This window comes from Bombina bombina, chromosome 2 (assembly GCF_027579735.1).
Source record: "Bombina bombina isolate aBomBom1 chromosome 2, aBomBom1.pri, whole genome shotgun sequence".
NCBI lineage: Eukaryota > Metazoa > Chordata > Amphibia > Anura > Bombinatoridae > Bombina > Bombina bombina.
Window position 1 is genome coordinate 365,419,716 of NC_069500.1, and position 20,653 is coordinate 365,440,368.

The window sequence follows — 20,653 nt, forward strand, 5'->3', positions numbered from 1 at the left end:
AGAAACAGATTTACGAGCCTGCAACATAGTATTAATCATGGAGTCAGAAAAACATAATTTATGTAAGAACTTACCTTATAAATTCATTTCTTTCATATTATCAAGAGTCCATGAGCTAGTGACGTATGGGATATACATTCCTTCCAGGAGGGGCAAAGTTTCCCAAACCTCAAAATGCCTATAAATACACCCCTCACCACACCCACAAATCAGTTTAACGAATAGCCAAGAAGTGGGGTGATAAGAAAAAAGTGCGAAAGCATAAAAAACAAGGAATTGGAATAATTGTGCTTTATACAAAAAAATCATAACCACCACAAAAAAGGGTGGGCCTCATGGACTCTTGCTAATATGAAAGAAATGAATTTATCAGGTAAGTTCTTACATAAATTATGTTTTCTTTCATGTAATTAGCAAGAGTCCATGAGCTAGTGACGTATGGGATGACTACCCAAGATGTGGATCTTCCACGCAAGAGTCACTAGAGAGGGAGGGATAAAATAAAGACAGCCAATTCCGCTGAAAAATAATCCACACCCAAAATAAAGTTTAAATATTATAATGAAGAAAACTGAAATTATAAGCAGAAGAATCAAACTGAAACAGCTGCCTGAAGTATTTTTCTACCAAAAACTGCTTCAGAAGAAGAATACACATCAAAATGGTAGAATTTAGTAAAAGTATGCAAAGAAGACCAAGTTGCTGCTTTGCAAATCTGATCAATCGAAGCTTCATTCCTAAACGCCCAGGAAGTAGAAACTGACCTAGTAGAATGAGCTGTAATCCTTTGAGGCGGAGATTTACCCGACTCGACATAAGCATGATGAATTAAAGATTTCAACCAAGATGCCAAAGAAATGGCAGAGGCCTTCTGACCTTTCCTAGAACCGGAAAAGATAACAAATAGACTAGAAGTCTTTCGGAAATTCTTAGTAGCTTCAACATAATATTTCAAAGCTCTAACTACATCCAAAGAATGCAATGATCTCTCCTTAGAATTCTTAGGATTAGGACATAATGAAGGAACCACAATTTCTCTACTAATGTTGTTAGAATTCACAACCTTAGGTAAAAATTTAAAAGAAGTTCGCAACACCGCCTTATCCTGATGGAAAATCAGAAAAGGAGATACACAAGAAAGAGCAGATAATTCAGAAACTCTTCTAGCAGAAGAGATGGCCAAAAGAAAACAAAACTGATTTGTGGGTGTGGTGAGGGGTGTATTTATAGGCATTTTGAGGTTTGGGAAACTTTGCCCCTCCTGGTAGGAATGTATATCCCATACGTCACTAGCTCATGGACTCTTGCTAATTACATGAAAGAAAACCTCCATGACTAAGCACTAAGCGTTCAATTTCCATACCTTTAAATTAATGATTTGAGATCCTGATGGAAAAACGGACCTTGAGATAGAAAGTCTGGCCTTAATGGAAGTGGCCAAGGTTGGCAACTGGACATCCAAACAAGATCCGCATACCACAACCTGTGAGACCATGCTGGAGCCACCATCAGCACAAACAATTGCTCCATGATGATTTTGGAGATCACTAAAGGCAGGAAAATATAAGCCGGTTGATAACCCCAAGGAAGTATGAACGCATCCACTGCTTCCGCCTGAGGATCCCTGGACCTGGACAGGTAGCTGGGAAGTTTCTTGTTTAGATGAGATGCCATCAGATCTATTTCTGGAAGCCCCCACACATCTGAACAACTTGAAAAAACACATCTGGGTAGAGAGACCATTCTCCAGGATGTAAAGTCTGACGACTGAGGTAATCCGCTTCGCAATTGTCTATACCTGGGATATGAACCGCAGAAATTAGACAGGAGCTGGATTCCGCCCAAACAAGTATCCGAGATACTTCTTTCATAGCTTGAGGATTGTGAGTCTTACCCTGATGATTGACATATGTCACAGTTGTGATATTGTCTGTATGAAAACAAATGAACGGTTCTCTCTTCAACAGAGGCCAAAACTGAAGAGCCCTGAGAATCGCACGGAGTTCCAAAATATTTATTGGTAATCTTGCCTCTTGAGATTTCCAAACCCCTTATATACTGTCAGAGATCCCCAAACAGCTCCCCAACTTGAAATACTTGCATCTGTTGTGATCACAGTCCAGATTGGATGAACGAAAGAGGCCCCTAGAATTATATGATGGTGATCTAACCACCAAGTCAGAGAAAGTCAAACATTGGAATTTAAGGATATTAATTGTGATATCCTTGTATAATCCCTGCACCACTGGTTCAGCATACAAAGCTGGAGAGGTCTCATATGAAAACGAGCAAAGGGGATCGCGTCCGATGCTGCAGTCATGAGACCTAAAACTTCCATGCACAAAGCTACTGAAGGGAATGACGGAGACTGAAGGTTTTGACAGGCTGCAACCAATTTCAAACGTCTCTGGTCTGTTAGAGACAAAGTCATGGACACTGAATCTATCTGGAAACCTAAAAAGGTTACCCTTGTCTCAGGAATCAAAGAACTTTTTGGTAAATTGATCCTCCAACCATGTCTTTGAAGAAACAACACTAGTTGATTTGTGTCAGATTCTGCAAAACGTAAAGACTGAGCAAGTACCAAAATATCATCCAAATAAGGAAACACTGCAACACCCCGCTCTCTGATAACAGAGAGTAGGACACAGAGAACCTTTGAAAAGATTCTTAGAGCTGTCGCTAGGCCAAAAAGGAAGAGCAACAAATTGGTAATGCTTGTCTAGAAAAGAGAATCTCAGGAACTGATATCGATCTGGATGAATCGGAATATAACAAAAGACAAGCAAAGTTTAAGCGCTACTGATATAAAATGGAGACTAGGAGTGTTATGTCACACTATAAGTGAAGATTCATAAAAAATATTGTTTTTCAAAAACAAACTCAGCTATGCTAAAGAATTTTAAAATCCTAATACAAAGGCTGTAGATTATATTAAGTGTGCTAAGCATAAAATCCTACACAAATCTATTTTGCAAAGTGAAACATAAAAAAGACTTAATTCTAATAAGATATGTTAATTTCCACGATAGAAGAACAATATATACAATTAAGTCCCAAAACAATGATATAATAAGTTAAGTCCCACGCTTAAAATGAAGCGAATTTCTCAATCTGTCCTCACCAAGCAAATAGTGTGTGCTGCTCTTCCAAGGGTGTATCACACCAATTCCCTGAAGCAAACTAGTAAACTGAAAAACAAAGAGAGGAGAGCGCAACTGGACTCAAGTGCAGTTTATTTAAACAAATAAAACAAAAACAGATAAAATCCTCAAATGGTTTTGTGCGTACCAAATGTATAAATATATGTGCATATACACAATTACTTTTATTTTGAAGGGATATTCTATGAGCAAATAAATGGCACAGCGATGGGGACGACTTTTGCCCCATCCTATGCCAATATCTATATGGCAGAATTTGAGGATTTTTATGTGTGGAATAATAATCCGTACATAAAAAATATTATAAAATACTACAGATTCATTGATGACATTATAGTCCTGTGGGAGGGGAACCAACATGAAGCAGAGAACTTCATTAAACATCTTAATAATAATAAGAGTAACCTCACATTTACAGGAAAAATTTCAAACAATCAAATAGAATTCCTAGACCTTATTCTCTTTTCTGACAACATAGTACAAGTAACCAACTATAGAAAACCAACAGATACAAATAGGTTTTTAAAAGCAGATAGTGGCCACTTACAAACCTGGAAACGGAATATACCATATGGACAATTCCAGAGGTTAAGAAGAAATTGTTCAAAAATAACGGACTATAAGAAAGAGGCCAGAATTTTAACTGATAAATTTATAGAAAAAGGCTTTCCAGTAGACTTAATACAAAGTACAAGTGAGAAAGTACTAAACATGAATAGAGTTGATCTTATTGAATACAAAAAGAAAAATGAGAGGAATATAAATCTAGGAGATCGAAATCAAACTAATGTCAGATTTATAACTACATATAGTGAGAACCATAGGGATATCCAAAACATCTTTAATAAACACTGGAATATTCTATTAAAGGACCCTATACTAGGCTCTTCTATAGGTCAAAAACCACAGTGTGTCTATAAGAGGAACAATAATTAAAAAAATATTTTAGTGCCAAGTAAACTAAGAGAACATCGTCCACAAAAAAACAATAGCAATATGTGGTTATCACTAAGGAAAGGGTTGATTAAATGTAGAAAAAAAGATTGCAGCACTTGTCCATATGTTAATAATGAAGATTTTTTCTATAATCACAATAAAACAAACTTTTAAATGTAGAAATAGTTGTACGTGTGACAGCACCTATGTAGTCTACCAAATCACCTGTAAGTGTGAAAAAATCTATATTGGTAGAACAAAAAGAAAACTGAAATATAGAATGTCAGAACATATAAGAAATATAGAAAATGCTTTTGAAAATCATAGTGTTTCAGAACACTTTAGAATAGCTCATAATAGCAACCCTGAAGGTCTCACTGTTAAAGTTTTGGAATGGGTAGCCCCGAACATATTTGACCACAATAGGTTATTAAGATTAAGAAAGAGAGAGACCTTTTGGATCTACACTCTTAAGAGTTTACATCCAGAAGGTCTGAATATTGACCTAGATATTCAGGCATTTTTACTATAAATTGCTATATCCTATAGGTAATTATTTTTGCATTAGGGATCAGGTTTAGTGTCTATATATGTTTTCACATTAATTTACACTGTGAAACTGAATCATTATGCAGCATCACTACTGTGATTTATATATAGGAATAGTCTTTTGCACTCTAGAAATATTAGATTCAACATTGCTCATATAAATTGTGTGTATGAAGTTAGGCATGACATAGTTATATGTAATCTCCTTATATTATAAATATATTAAATTAATAGCGTTTAAATTTAAGGTATTTATTAGTAGTATTCAATTCATGAATTTAATATTTATTATTATTACCTATTAATGCGTTATCTTACATTATAAATTCTCAAACTATTATTCTGAATTTTAAGTATCCCCTTAATTTATGATCAAATATTGTATTTTTATTGTATTTTTGTTTTATGAATTGCAACTTTTAATAATGTATGTTGTTTCTTCTATATATGAATGTATTTTAACAGGGTTTAATGTTTCCATATTGGTAAACCAATCAAAGACTCACTAAGTCTTTATAAGACAGAGCTTGCTGGTAACCATTAGCAACCTCTTGAAAAAGTTCCCTCGTTAGGGAACGAAACGGCCGTCGAGGACTTCTAAGTTTGTGAAACATTGTATCTTCACTCTGAGAGACACAGACTTCCGGCTTGGACCGGAACCGGCTTTCCGACAGGGACCCAACAGCTGACAAGCTATTCACATGCACTGCAGAGCGCTCAGCTGCGGATTCCGTGTTCTGACTGGATCATTAAGGTGACCTGGGGAGAGGTAATCTGTGGATACTTTTAAAAGACCTTTAATATGCACATATATTTATACATTTGGTACGCACAAAACCATTTGAAGATTTTATCTGTTTTTGTTTTATTTGTTTAAATAAACTGCACTTGAGTCCAGTTGCACTCTCCTCTCTTTGTTTTTCAGATGAATCAGAATATGAAGATATGCATCCTGTAAGTCTATTGTGGGCATATAATGCCCTTGCTGAACAAAAGGCAGAATAGACCTTATAGTCACCATTTTGAAAGTTAGTACTCTTACATATTGATTCAAAATTTTTAGATCCAAAACTGTTCTGAATGAATTTTCTTTCTTTGGGACAATGAATAGATTTGAATAAAACCCCAGACCCTGTTCCTGAAACGGAACTGGCATGATTACCCCAGATAACTCAAGGTCTGAAACACACTTCAGGAAAGCCTGAGCCTTTACTGGGTTTGCTGGAATACGTGAGAAAAAATCTTCTCACAGGCGGTTTTACTCTGAATCCTATTCTGTACCCCTGAGAGACAATATTCTGAATCCAATGATTTTGGACCGAATTGATCTTTTAAAAATCTTAATCTGCCCCCTACCAGCTGAGCTGGAATAAGGGCCGCACCTTCATGTGGACTTGGGGGCTGACTGATCTCTTAAATGGCTTGGATTTATTCCAATTTGAAGAAGGCTTCCAATTGGAAACAGATCCCTTGGGGGAAGAATTAGGTTTTTGTTCCTTATTTAAGAACGAAAACGGTTACAAGCTTTAGATTTACCCTTAGATCTTTATCCTGAGGCAAAAAAACTTCCTTCCTCCCAGTGACAGTTGAAATTATTGAATCCAACTGTGAACCAAATAATTTATTACCTTGGAAAGAAAGAGATAGTATCAATTTTGATGATATCAAAAAATGGCATCACAAATGAAATTATTAGCATGTTGAATCAAGTTAACAATGCTAGACAAATCATGATCCAATACTTGTAGCGCTAAAGTTTCCAACCAAAAAGTTGAAGCAGCTGCAACATCAGCCAAAGAAATTGCAGGCCTAAGAAGATGACCTGAAAATAAATAAGCTTTTCTTAGATAAGATTCAAGTTTCCTATCTAAAGGATTTTTAAAAGAAGTACTATCTTCCGTAGGAATAGCAGTACATTTTCCAATCTAACTGCTGGCAAAGGATACAATTTTTTAAACCTTAAAGAAGGAATAAAAGAAGTACCAGACATATTCCATTCCTTAGAAATCATATCAGAAATAACATCAGGAACTGGAAATAACATCTGGAATAACCACAGGAGGTTTATAAACAGAATTTAAACGTTTACTAGTTTTAATATCAAGAGGACTAGTCTCCTCAATATCCAATATAATCAACACTTCAACAAAAAACGAATGTACTCCATTTAAATAAATAAGTACATTTGTCAGTGTCAATATCGGAGGAAGGATCTTCTGAATCAGATAGATCCTCATCAGAGGAGGATAATTCAGTATGTTGTCGGTCATTTGAAATTTCATCAACTTTATGAGAAGTTTTAAAAGACCTTTAAATGAACAGATGTTAAAAGAACAGCAACAGGCAATGTACTATTACTGATGGACACAGTCTCTGCATGTAAAAGTTTATCATAACTACTTATTACAAACCACAGCTGGAGATATAATCTCCACAAGATTACAACAAATGTACTTAGCTTTAATAGAACTGATATCAGTCAGCAGGATTCCAACAGTGATTTCTGAGACAGGATCAGATTGAGATATCTTGCAAATGTAAGAGAAAAAACAACATATAAAGCAAAATGATAATTTTCCTTATATGGCAGTTTCAGGAATGAGAAAAAAATGCAAACAGCATAGCCCTCTGATAGAGAAAAAAAGGCAAGAGGCATATAGGAATGGGGTTTAAAATAATAAAAATATTTGGCGCCAAGTATGACGCACAAACAACAGACACATTTTTTGGGCGCTAACAATATCCGGAAATGACACACTTGCGTCATTTAAGACGCAACCTTATGAAAGGACTCGGCGTCGACAAAGATGGCGGAAATGACGAATTTGCTTAATCAAACGTAACTTTGCGCCAAAAAAAATCTTGCGCCAAAAATGATGCAATATAGTTTGGCATTTTGCGCCCTCATGATCCTAATTCTGCCTGTGAATTTAAAATAACAGTCAATTGAAAAAAGACTAAACCCCAGGTAAGAAATATATTTTCCTAAAAAATGCATTTCCCAGATATGAAACTGACAGTCTGTAAAAGGAAATATACTGAAGCCTGAATCATTGCAAATATAAGTACAATACATATATTTAGAACTTATATAAATACATAAAGTGCCAAACCATAGCTGAGAGTGTCTTAAATAATGAAAACATACTTACCAAAAGACACCCATCCACATATAGCAGATAACCGTTTCAGTACTGGTTTGGCTATCAGTAGAGGTAATGGAATATGAGAGTATATCGTCGATCTGAAAAGGGAGGTAGGAGATGAATCTCTACGACCGATAACAGAGAACCTATGAAATAGATCTTCCGTGTGGAAAACCGTTGAATTCAAAAGGTGATACTCCCTTCACATCCCTCTGACAGTCACTGTACTGTCAGAGGAATCACGCTTCAAAATGCTGAGAAGCGCATATCAACGTAGAAATCTTAGCACAAACTTATTCCACCACCTCCATAGGAGGCAAAGTTTGTAAAACTGAATTGTGGGTGTGGTGAGGGGTGTATTTTTAGGCATTTTGAGGTTTGGGAAATTTTGCCCCTCCTGGTAGGATTGTATATCCCATACGTCACTAGCTCTTGGACTCTTGCCAATTACATGAAAGAAACTGGCTCCTAGTAAGGTTGTGGTTAATAAAACCAGCACTAGAATTAATCATACTAAACTAAAGACAAATCCTGATCTTTGTATATTATCTCACACTAAACTTATGGTGAGGAACGGGGTATTTAAATGCCACCTAAAGAACTGCAATATGTGCAAATTTATTAGCCCTGGCTGTAAAACCTTTTCTTCTAACACAACAAACAAAAAGTTTATGATCCATGACAATTTATCATGTACATCCACATATGTAGTTTATTTGTTAACATGCAATCTTTGTGGGGCTCGATATGTGGGTCGTACGTGTAGACTAATTAGAAATAGATGGAATGAACACTTTAGAAATATGAAGAATAATGTTAAAAATCATAGTGTCTCCAGACACTGTAACATGAACCATAATGGTTCTCTTATCTTCAATATTTGCCCTATTGAATATATTCCTCAATCTCATCTGTACAATATTCACACTAGTTTGGGAGGTGTATTGCACTGTGGGTGCATTGCCTGGGCAGTGTACATTGTAACAATAGCATATGATCACATTTTCAAAGTGAACATTTTATAAGTGGGGCATTAAAAAACATAATTTATGTAAGAACTTACCTGATAAATTCATTTCTTTCATATTAGCAAGAGTCCATGAGCTAGTGACGTATGGGATATACATTCCTACCAGGAGGGGCAAAGTTTCCCAAACCTTAAAATGCCTATAAATACACCCCTCACCACACCCACAAATCAGTTTAACGAATAGCCAAGAAATGGGGTGATAAGAAAAAAGTGCGAAAGCATATAAAATAAGGAATTGGAATAATTGTGCTTTATACAAAAAAAAATCATAACCACCACAAAAAGGGTGGGCCTCATGGACTCTTGCTAATATGAAAGAAATGACTTTATCAGGTAAGTTCTTACATAAATTATGTTTTCTTTCATGTAATTAGCAAGAGTCCATGAGCTAGTGACGTATGGGATAATGACTACCCAAGATGTGGATCTTTCCACGCAAGAGTCACTAGAGAGGGAGGGATAAAATAAAGACAGCCAATTCCTGCTGAAAATAATCCACACCCAAAATAAAGTTTAAATGAAAACATAAGCAGAAGATTCAAACTAAAACAGCTGCCTGAAGTACTTTTCTACCAAAAACTGCTTCAGAAGAAGAAAATACATCAAAATGGTAGAATTTAGTAAAAGTATGCAAAGAGGACCAAGTTGCTGCTTTGCAAATCTGATCAACCGAAGCTTCATTCCTAAACGCCCAGGAAGTAGAAACTGACCTAGTAGAATGAGCTGTAATCCTTTGAGGCGGAGTTTTACCCGACTCGACATAGGCATGATGAATTAAAGATTTCAACCAAGATGCCAAAGAAATGGCAGAAGCTTTCTGGCCTTTTCTAGAACCGGAAAAGATAACAAATAGACTAGAAGTCTTTCGGAAAGACTTAGTAGCTTCAACATAATATTTCAAAGCTCTAACAACATCCAAAGAATGCAACGATTTCTCCTTAGAATTCTTAGGATTAGGACATAATGAGGGAACCACAATTACTCTACTAATGTTGTTGGAATTCACAACCTTAGGTAAAAATTCAAAAGAAGTTCGCAACACCGCCTTATCCTGATGAAAAATCAGAAAAGGAGACTCGCAAGAAAGAGCAGATAATTCAGAGACTCTTCTGGCAGAAGAGATCGCCAAAAGGAACAAAACTTTCCAAGAAAGTAATTTAATGTCCAATGAATGCATGGGTTCAAAAAGAGGAGCTTGAAGAGCCCCCAGAACCAAATTCAAACTCCAAGGAGAAATTGACTTAATGACAGGTTTTATACGAACCAAAGCTTGTACAAAACAATGAATATCAGGAAGATTAGCGATCTTTCTGTGAAAAAGAACAGAAAGAGCAGAGATTTGTCCTTTCAAAGAACTTGCGGATAAACCTTTATCTAAACCATCCTAAAGAAATTGTAAAATTCTCGGAATTCTAAAAGAATGCCAAGAAAAATGATGAGAAAGACACCAAGAAATATAAGTCTTCCAGACTCTATAATATATCTCTCTAGATACAGATTTACGAGCCTGTAACATAGTATTAATCACAGAGTCAGAGAAACCTATTTGACCAAGAATCAAGCGTTCAATCTCCATACCTTTAAATTTAAGGATTTGAGATCCTGATGGAAAAAAGGACCTTGCGACAGAAAGTCTGGTCTTAGCGGAAGAGTCCACGGATGGCAAGAGGCCATCCGGACAAGATCCGCATACCAAAACCTATGAGGCCATGCCGGAGCTACCAGCAGAACAAACGAGCATTTCTTCAGAATCTTGGAGATTACTCTTGGAAGAAGAACTAGAGGCGGAAAGATATAGGCAGGATGATACTTCCAAGGAAGTGATAATGCATCCACTGCTTCCGCCTGAGGATCCCGGGATCTGGACAGATACCTGGGAAGTTTCTTGTTTAGATGAGACGCCATCAGATCTATTTCTGGAAGCTCCCACATTTGAACAATCTGAAGAAATACCTCTGGGTGAAGAGACCATTCGCCCGGATGCAACGTTTGGCGACTGAGGTAATCCGCTTCCCAATTGTCTATTCCTGGAATATGAACCGCAGAGATTAGACAGGAGCTGGATTCCGCCCAAACCAGAATTCGAGATACTTCTTTCATAGCCAGAGGACTGTGAGTCCCTCCTTGATGATTGATGTATGCCACAGTTGTGACATTGTCTGTCTGAAAACAAATGAACGATTCTCTCTTCAGAAGAGGCCAAGACTGAAGAGCTCTGAAAATTGCACGGAGTTCCAATATATTGATCGGTAATCTCACCTCCTGAGATTCCCAAACCCCTTGTGCTGTCAGAGACCCCCACACAGCTCCCCAACCTGTAAGACTTGCATCTGTTGAAATTACAGTCCAGGTCGGAAGAACAAAAGAAGCCCCCTGAACTAAACGATGGTGATCTGTCCACCACGTCAGAGAGTGTCGTACAATCGGTTTTAAAGATATTAATTGAGATATCTTTGTGTAATCCCTGCACCATTGGTTCAGCATACAGAGCTGAAGAGGTCGCATGTGAAAATGAGCAAAGAAGATCGCGTCCGATGCAGCAGTCATAAGACCTAAAATTTCCATGCATAAGGCTACCAAAGGGAATGATTGTGACTGAAGGTTTTGACAAGCTAATATCAATGTTAGACTTCTCTTGTCTGACAAAGACAGTCATAGACACTGAATCTACCTGAAAACCTAAAAAGGTTACCCTTGTCTGAGGAATCAATGAACTTTTTAGTAAATTGATCCTCCAACCATGATCTTGAAGAAACAACACAAGTCGATTCGTATGAGATTCTGTTAAATGTGAAGACTGAGCAAGTACCAAGATATCGTCCAAATAAGGAAATACCAATACCCTGTTCTCTGAATACAGACAGAAGGGCACCGAGAACCTTTGTAAAAATTCTTGGAGCTGATGCTAAGCCAAACGGTAGAGCCACAAAACTGGTAATGCTTGTCTAAAAAAGAGAATCTCAGAAACTAAAAGTGATCTGGATGAATCGGAATATGCAGATATGCATCCTGAAAATCTATTGTAGACATATAATGCCCTTGCTGAACAAAAGGCAGGATAGTCCTTACAGCTACCATCTTGAATGTTGGTATCCTTACATAACGATTCAATATAGATAGATCCGGAACTGGTCTGAAGGAATTGACCTTCTTTGGTACAATGAAGAGATAGAATAAAACCCCAGTCCCTGTTCCAGAACTGGAACTGGCATAATTACTCCAGCCAACTCTAGATCTGAAACACATTTCAGAAATGCTTGAGCCTTTGCTGGGTTTACTGGGACACGGGAAGGAAAAAAAAAAAAAAAAAACTCTCTTTGCAGGAGGCCTTAACTTGAAGCCAATTCTGTACCCTTCTGAAACAATGTTCTGAAACCAGAGATTGTGAACTGAATTGATCCAAATTTCTTTGAAAAGAACGTAAACTGCCCCATACCAGCTGAGCTGGAATGAGGGCCGCACCTTCATGGGGACTTAGGAGCTGGCTTTGGGTTTCTATAAGGCTTGGATATATTCCAAAGTGAAGAAGGTTTCCAAACTGATAGCGCTCCTGAGGATGAAGGATCAGGCTTTTGTTCCTTGTTGTGATGAAAGGAACGAAAACAATTATTAGACCTAAATTTACCTCAGATTTTTTATCCTGTGGTAAAAAAGTTCCCTTCCTTCCAGTAACAGTTGAGATAAAAGAATCCAACTGAGAACCGAATAATTTATTACCCTGGAAAGAAAAGGATAGCAAAGTTGACTTAGAAGACATATCAGCATTCCAAGTTTTAAGCCATAAAGCTCTTCTAGCTAAAATAGTTAGAGACATATACCTGACATCAATTCTAATGATATCAAAGATGGCATCACAAATAAAATAATTAGCATATTATAGAATAATAATGCTATGAGAATTATGATCTGTTACTTGTTGCGCTAAAGCTTCTAACCAAAAAGTTGAAGCTGCAGCAACATCCGCTAAAAATATAGCAGGAGTAGAGACAGCCCCATAAACCTTAGGGATTTTGTCCCAAACTTTAATCTGTCAGATGGCACAGGATATAATTGCTTAAAACGTTTTAAAAGGAGTAAATGAATTACCCAAATTATTCCATTCCCTGGAAATTACTTCAGAAATAGCATCAGGGACAGGAAACACTTCTGGAATAACTACAGGAGATTTAAAAACCTTATTTAAACGTTTAGTTTTAGTATCAAGAGGACCAGAATCCTCTATTTCTAATGCAATCAATACTTCTTTAAATAAAGAACGAATAAATTCCATCTTGAACAAATACAAAGATTTATCAGCATCAACCTCTGAGATAGAAACCTCTGAACCAGAAGAACCATTATCAGTATCAGAATGATGATGTTCATTTAAAAATTCATCTGAAAAAAGAGAAGTTTTAAAAGACTTTTATGTATACTAGAAGGAGAAATAACAGACATAGCCTTCTTAATGGATTTAGAAACAAAATCTCTTATGTTATCAGGAACACTCTGAGTATTAGATGTTGACGGAACAGCAACAGGTAATGTAACAGTACTAAAGGAAATTTTATCTGCATTAACAAGTTTGTCATAACATTTAATACAAACAACAGCTGAAGGAACAGATACCAAAAGTGATACACTTAGCTTTGGTAGCTCCAGCACCGGGCAGTGATTTTCCTTAAGTATCTTCTGACTCAGTTGCAACGTGGAACATCTTGCGATATGTAATAGAAAAAACAACATATAAAGCAAAATTGATCAAATTCCTTAAATGACAGTTTCAGGAATGGGAAAAAAATGCCAGTGAACAAGCTTCTAGCAACCAGAAGCAATAAATAATGAGACTTAAATAATGTGGAGACAAAAGTGACGCCCATATTTTTTTAGCGCCAAATAAGACGCCCACATTATTTGGCGCCTAAATGCTTTTGGCGCCAAAAATGACGCCACATCCGGAACGCCGACACTTTTGACGCAAAAGAACGTCAAAAAATGACGCAACTTCCGGCGACACGTATGACGCCGGAAACAGAAAAAATTTTTGCGCCAAAAAAGTCCGCGCCAAGAATGACGCAATAAAATGAAGCATTTTCAGCCCCCGCGAGCCTAACAGCCCACAGGGAAAAAGTCAAATTTTTTAAGGTAAGAAAAAATGATTGATTCAAATGCATTATCCCAAATATGAAACTGACTGTCTGAAATAAGGAATGTTGAACATCCTGAGTCAAGGCAAATAAATGTTTGAATACATATATTTAGAACTTTATAAAAAAAGTGCCCAACCATAGCTTAGAGTGTCACAGAAAATAAGACTTACTTACCCCAGGACACTCATCTACATGTTTGTAGAAAGCCAAACCAGTACTGAAACGAAAATCAGCAGAGGTAATGGTATATATATATATATATATATATATATATATATATAAGAGTATATCGTCGATCTGAAAAGGGAGGTAAGAGATGAATCTCTACGACCGATAACAGAGAACCTATGAAATAGACCCCGTAGAAGGAGATCATTGCATTCAAATAGGCAATACTCTCCTCACATCCCTCTGACATTCACTGCACGCTGAGAGGAAAACCGGGCTCCAACCTGCTGCGGAGCGCATATCAACGTAGAATCTAGCACAAACTTACTTCACCACCTCCATAGGAGGCAAAGTTTGTAAAACTGATTTGTGGGTGTGGTGAGGGGTGTATTTATAGGCATTTTAAGGTTTGGGAAACTTTGCCCCTCCTGGTAGGAATGTATATCCCATACGTCACTAGCTCATGGACTCTTGCTAATTACATGAAAGAAATAGAATTATACAAGAATTATACTCCGAGTACTGCTTATTAAGATACCATGCAGCCTATTGACATCTGCTGAAGAAATGCACACTACATCAAGCTAACCATATTCTCTCTCTTCTGCTTTCAGGTACGTGACTATATTCCCCTGTCATTCTGCAAAGCATTCACTGCACTCGTTTTTTTTCCCTCTCCTGTAACTATTTTGGTACGTCAATATTTACATAGAGCAAATGATTTTTGTTTGTTAATTTAGTCCTACATTTGTTGTACTATTCTTACTTCTAATGTTTTGTTAATTGTCATGTGATGCTAAATCCTTATCAATACTTGCTATTCTAAAATGTATAGCTGTCTTATGCCACAGTTTCAACCCCCTCCACATTTTATTGTCTGTTTACTTAACATCTCACCCTGATCAGAATCTAACTTTCCAATAGTCTTTGATTAGCAATCAACTAAATTTAGTGGACTCAGCTGACTGCCCTGCCTGCATATATTTCACACTAGTTTGGGAGGTGCTTTGCACTGTAGGTGCATTGCCTGGGCAGTGTACATTGTAACAATAGCATATGTTCACATTTTCAAAGTGAACATTTTATAAGTGAGGCATTAAAAATATAATTATACAAAAATAAATGAACATTTTATAAGTGAGGCATATACAAGAATAAGTGAACATTTTATAAGTGAGGCATTAAAAAACATAATTTATGCTTACCTGATAAATTTATTTCTCGTGGTGTATCCAGTCCACGGGTTCATCCATTACTTGTGGGATATTCTCCTTCCCAACAGGAAGCTGCAAGAGGACAAACACAGCAGAGCTGTCTATATAGCTCCTCCCCTAACTGCCACCCACAGTCATTCGACCGAAGACAAGCAAGAAAAAAAAGGAGAAACTATAGGGTGCAGTGGTAACTGTAGTTTAAAAATAAAAAACACCTGCCTTAAAATGACAGGGCGGGCCGTGGACTGGATACACCACAAGAGAAATAAATTTATCAGGTAAGCATAAATTTTGTTTTTTCTTGTAAAGGTGTATCCAGTCCACGGGTTCATCCATTACTTGTGGGATACCAATACCAAAGCTTTAGGACACGGATGAAGGGAGGGACAAGGCAGGAAACTTAAACGGAAGGCACCACTGCCTGTAAGATCTTTCTCCCAAAAATAGCCTCCGAAGAAGCAAAAGTATCAAATTTATAGAATTTAGAAAAGGTATGAAGCGAAGACCAAGTTGCCGCCTTACAAATCTGTTCAACAGAGGCCTCATGTTTAAAAGCCCATGTGGAAGCTACTGCTCTAGTAGAATGAGCTGCAATTCTTTCAGGAGGCTGCTGGCCAGCAGTCTCATAAGCTAAGCGAATTATGCTTCTTAGCCAAAAGGAAAGAAAAGTTGCCGAAGCCTTTTGGCCTCTCCTCTGTCCAGAGTAGACAACAAACAAAGCAGATGTTTGACGAAAATCTTTCATAGCTTGTAAATAAAACTTTAAAGCACGAACCACATCAAGATTGTGTAATAGACGTTCCTTCTTTGAAAAAGGATTAAGACATAGGGAAGGAACAACAATCTCCTGATTGAAATTCTTATTAGATACCGTTTGGTACGTAACACTACCTTATCTGCATGGAAAATCAGATAAGGGGAATCACACTGTAAAGCAGATAACTCCGAAACTCTTCGAGCCGAGGAGATAGCTACTAAAAATAGAACTTTCCAAGATAAAAGCTTAATATCAATGGAATGCAAAGGTTCAAACAGAACCCCTTGAAGAACTTTAATAACTAAATTTAAACTCCATGGCGGAGCAACAGGTTTAAACACAGGCTTGATTCTGACTAAAGCCTGACAAAAAGCCTGCACGTCTGGAACCTCAGCCAGACGTTTGTGCAAAAGAATAGACAGAGCAGAAATCTGTCCCTTTAAGGAACTAGCTGACAATCACTTCTCCAATCCTTCTTGGAGAAAAACATAATTTATGTAAGAACTTACCTGATAAATTCATTTCTATCATATTAGCAAGAGTCCATGAGCTAGTGACGTATGGGATATACATTCCTACCAGGAGGGGCAAAGTTTCCCAAACCTCAAAATGCCTATAAATACACCCCTCACCACACCCACAAATCAGTTTAACGAATAGCCAAGAAGTGGGGTGATAAGAAAAAAGTGTGAAGCATAAATATAAGGAATTGGAATAATTGTGCTTTATACAAAAAAATCATAACCACCACAAAAAGGGTGGGCCTCATGGACTCTTGCTAATATGAAAGAAATGACTTTATCAGGTAAGTTCTTACATAAATTATGTTTTCTTTCATGTAATTAGCAAGAGTCCATGAGCTAGTGACGTATGGGATAATGACTACCCAAGATGTGGATCTTCCACGCAAGAGTCACTAGAGAGGGAGGGATAAAATAAAGACAGCCAATTCCGCTGAAAAAAATCCACACCCAAAAATCAGAAAAGGAGACTCACAAGAAAGAGCAGATAATTCAGAAACTCTTCTGGCAGAAGAGATAGCCAAAAGGAACAAAACTTTCCAAGAAAGTAATTTAATGTCCAATGAATGCATAGGTTCAAACGGAGGAGCTTGAAGAGCCCTCAGAACCAAATACAAACTCCAAGGAGGAGAAATTGACTTAATGACAGGTTTTATACGAACCAAAGCTTGTACAAAACAATGAATATCAGGAAGATTAGCAATTTTTCTGTGAAAAAGAACAGAAAGAGCAGAGATTTGTCCTTTCAAGGAACTTGCAGACAAACCTTTATCCAAACCATCCTGAAGAAACTGTAAAATTCTCGGAATTCTAAAAGAATGCCAGGAAAAATGATGAGAAAGACACCAAGAAATATAAGTCTTCCAGACTCTATAATATATCTCCCTAGATACAGATTTACGAGCCTGTAACATAGTATTAATCACAGAGTCAGAGAAACCTCTTTGACTAAGAATCAAGCGTTCAATCTCCATACCTTTAAATTTAAGGATTTGAGATCCTGATGGAAAAAAGGACCTTGCGACAGAAGGTCTGGCCTTAACGGAAGAGTCCACGGTTGGCAAGAGGCCATCCGGACAAGATCCGCATACCAAAACCTGTGAGGCCATGCTGGAGCTACCAGCAGAACAAACGAGCATTCCTTCAGAATCTTGGAGATTACTCTTGGAAGAAGAACTAGAGGCGGAAAGATATAGGCAGGATGATACTTCCAAGGAAGTGACAATGCATCCACTGCTACCGCTTGAGGATCCCTGGATCTGGACAGATACCTGGGAAGTTTCTTGTTTAGATGAGAGGCCATCAGATCTATTTCTGGAAGACCCCACATTTGAACAATCTGAAGAAATACCTCTGGGTGAAGAGACCATTCGCCCGGATGTAACGTTTGGCGACTGAGATAATCCGCTTCCCAATTGTCTATACCTGGGATATGAACCGCAGAAACTAGACAGGAGCTGGATTCCGCCCACACCAGAATTCGAGATACTTCTTTCATAGCCAGAGGACTGAGTCCCTCCTTGATGATTGATGTATGCCACAGTTGTGACATTGTCTGTCTGAAAACAAATGAACGATTCTCTCTTTAGAAGAGGCCAAGACTGAAGAGCTCTGAAAATTGCACGGAGTTCCAAAATATTGATCGGTAATCTCACCTCCTGAGATTCCCAAACCCCTTGTGCTGTCAGAGACCCCCACACAGCTCCCCAACCTGTAAGACTTGCATCTGTTGAAATTAAAGTCCAGGTCGGAAGAACAAAAAGAAGCCCCCTGAACTAAACGATGGTGATCTGTCCACCACGTCAGAGAGTGTCGTACAATCAGTTTTAAAGATATTAATTGAGATATCTTTGTGTAATCCCTGCACCACTGGTTCAGCATACAGATCTGAAGAGGCCGCATGTGAAAACGAACAAAGGGGATCGCGTCCGATGCAGCAGTCATAAGACCTAGAAGTTCCATGCATAAGGCTACCGAAGGGAATGATTGTGACTGAAGGTTTCGACAAGCTGATATCAATTTTAGACGTCTCTTGTCTGTCAAAGATAGAGTCATGGACACTGAATCTATCTGGAAACCTAAAAAGGTTACCTGTGTCTGAGGAATCAATGAACTTTTTGGTAAATTGATCCTCCAACCATGATGTTGAAGAAACAACACAAGTCGATTCGTATGAGATTCTGCTAAATGTGAAGACTGAGCAAGTACCAAGATATCGTCCAAATAAGGAAATACCACAATACCCTGTTCTCTGATTACAGACAGAAGGGCACCGAGAACCTTTGTAAAAATTCTTGGAGTTGTAGCTAGGCCAAACGGCAGAGCCACAAACTGGTAATGCTTGTCTAGGAAAGAGAATCTCAGAAACTGATAGTGATGTAGACATATAATGCCCTTGCTGAACAAAAGGCAGGATAGTCCTTACAGTTACCATTTTGAATGTTGGTATCCTTACATAACGATTCAATATTTTTAGATCCAGAACTGGTCTGAAGGAATTCTCCTTCTTTGGTACAATGAAGAGATTTGAATAAAACCCCAGTCCCTGTTCCAGAACTGGAACTGGCATAATTACTCCAGCCAACTCTAGATCTGAAACACATTTCAGAAATGCTTGAGCCTTCGCTGGGTTTACTGGGACACGGGAAAGAAAAAATCTCTTTGCAGGAGGCCTTATCTTGAAGCCAATTCTGTACCCTTCTGAAACAATGTTCTGAATCCAAAGATTGTGAACGGAAATGATCCAAATTTCTTTGAAAAAACGTAATCTGCCCCCTACCAGCTGAGCTGGAATGAGGGCCACACCTTCATGTGGACTTAGGAGCTGGCTTTGATCTTTGGATTTATTCCAGACTGGAGATGGTTTCCAAACTGATACCGCTCCTGAGGATGAAGGATCAGGTTTTTGTTCCTTGTTGTGACGAAAGGAACGAAAACGATTATTAGACCTAAATTTACCTTTAGATTTTATTACCCTGGAAAGAAAGGGAAAGCAGAGTAGACTTAGAAGACATATCAGCATTCCAAGTTTTAAGCCATAAAGCTCTTCTAGCTAAAATAGCTAGAGACATATACCTGACATCAACCCTAATGATATCAAAGATGGCATCACAAATAAAATTATTAGCATGTTGAAGAAGAATAATAATGCTATAAGAATTATGATCTGTTACTTGTTGCGCTAAAGCTTCGAACCAAAAAGTTGAAGCTGCAGCAACACCCGCTAAAGATATAGCAGGTCTAAGAAGATTACCTGAACACAAGTAAGCTTTTCTTAGAAAGGATTCAATTTTCCTATCTAAAGGATCCTTAGCAAGAGTAGAGACAGCCCCATCAACCTTAGGGATTTTGTCCCAAAACTCTAATCTGTCAGATGGCACAGGATATAATTGCTTAAAACGTTTAGAAGGAGTAAATGAATTACCCAAATTATTCCATTCCCTGGAAATTACTTCAGAAATAGCACCAGGGACAGGAAAAACTTCTGGAATAACTACAGGAGATTTAAAAACCTTATCTAAACGTTTAGATTTAGTATCAAGAGGACCAGAATCCTCAATTTCTAATGCAATTAGGACTTCTTTAAGTAAAGAACGAATAAATTCCATTTTAAATAAATATGAAGATTTATCAGCATCAACCTCTGAGACAGAATCCTCTGAACCAGAAGAACCATAATCAGAATGATGATGTTCATTTAAAAATTCATCTGAAAAATGAGAAGTTTTAAAAGACTTTTTACGTTTACTAGAAGGAGGAATAACAGACATAGCCTTCTTAATGGATTTAGAAACAAAATCTCTTATGTTATCAGGAACACTCTGAGTATTAGATGTTGACGGAAGAGCAACAGGTAATGAAACAGTACTAAAGGAAATATTATCTGCATTAACAAGTTTGTCATGACAAACAGTACAAACAACAGCTGGAGGAACAGATACCATAAGTTTACAGCAGATACACTTAGCTTTGGTAGCTCCAGCACCAGGCAGAGATTTTCCAGAAGTATCTTCTGACTCAGTTTCAACGTGGGACATCT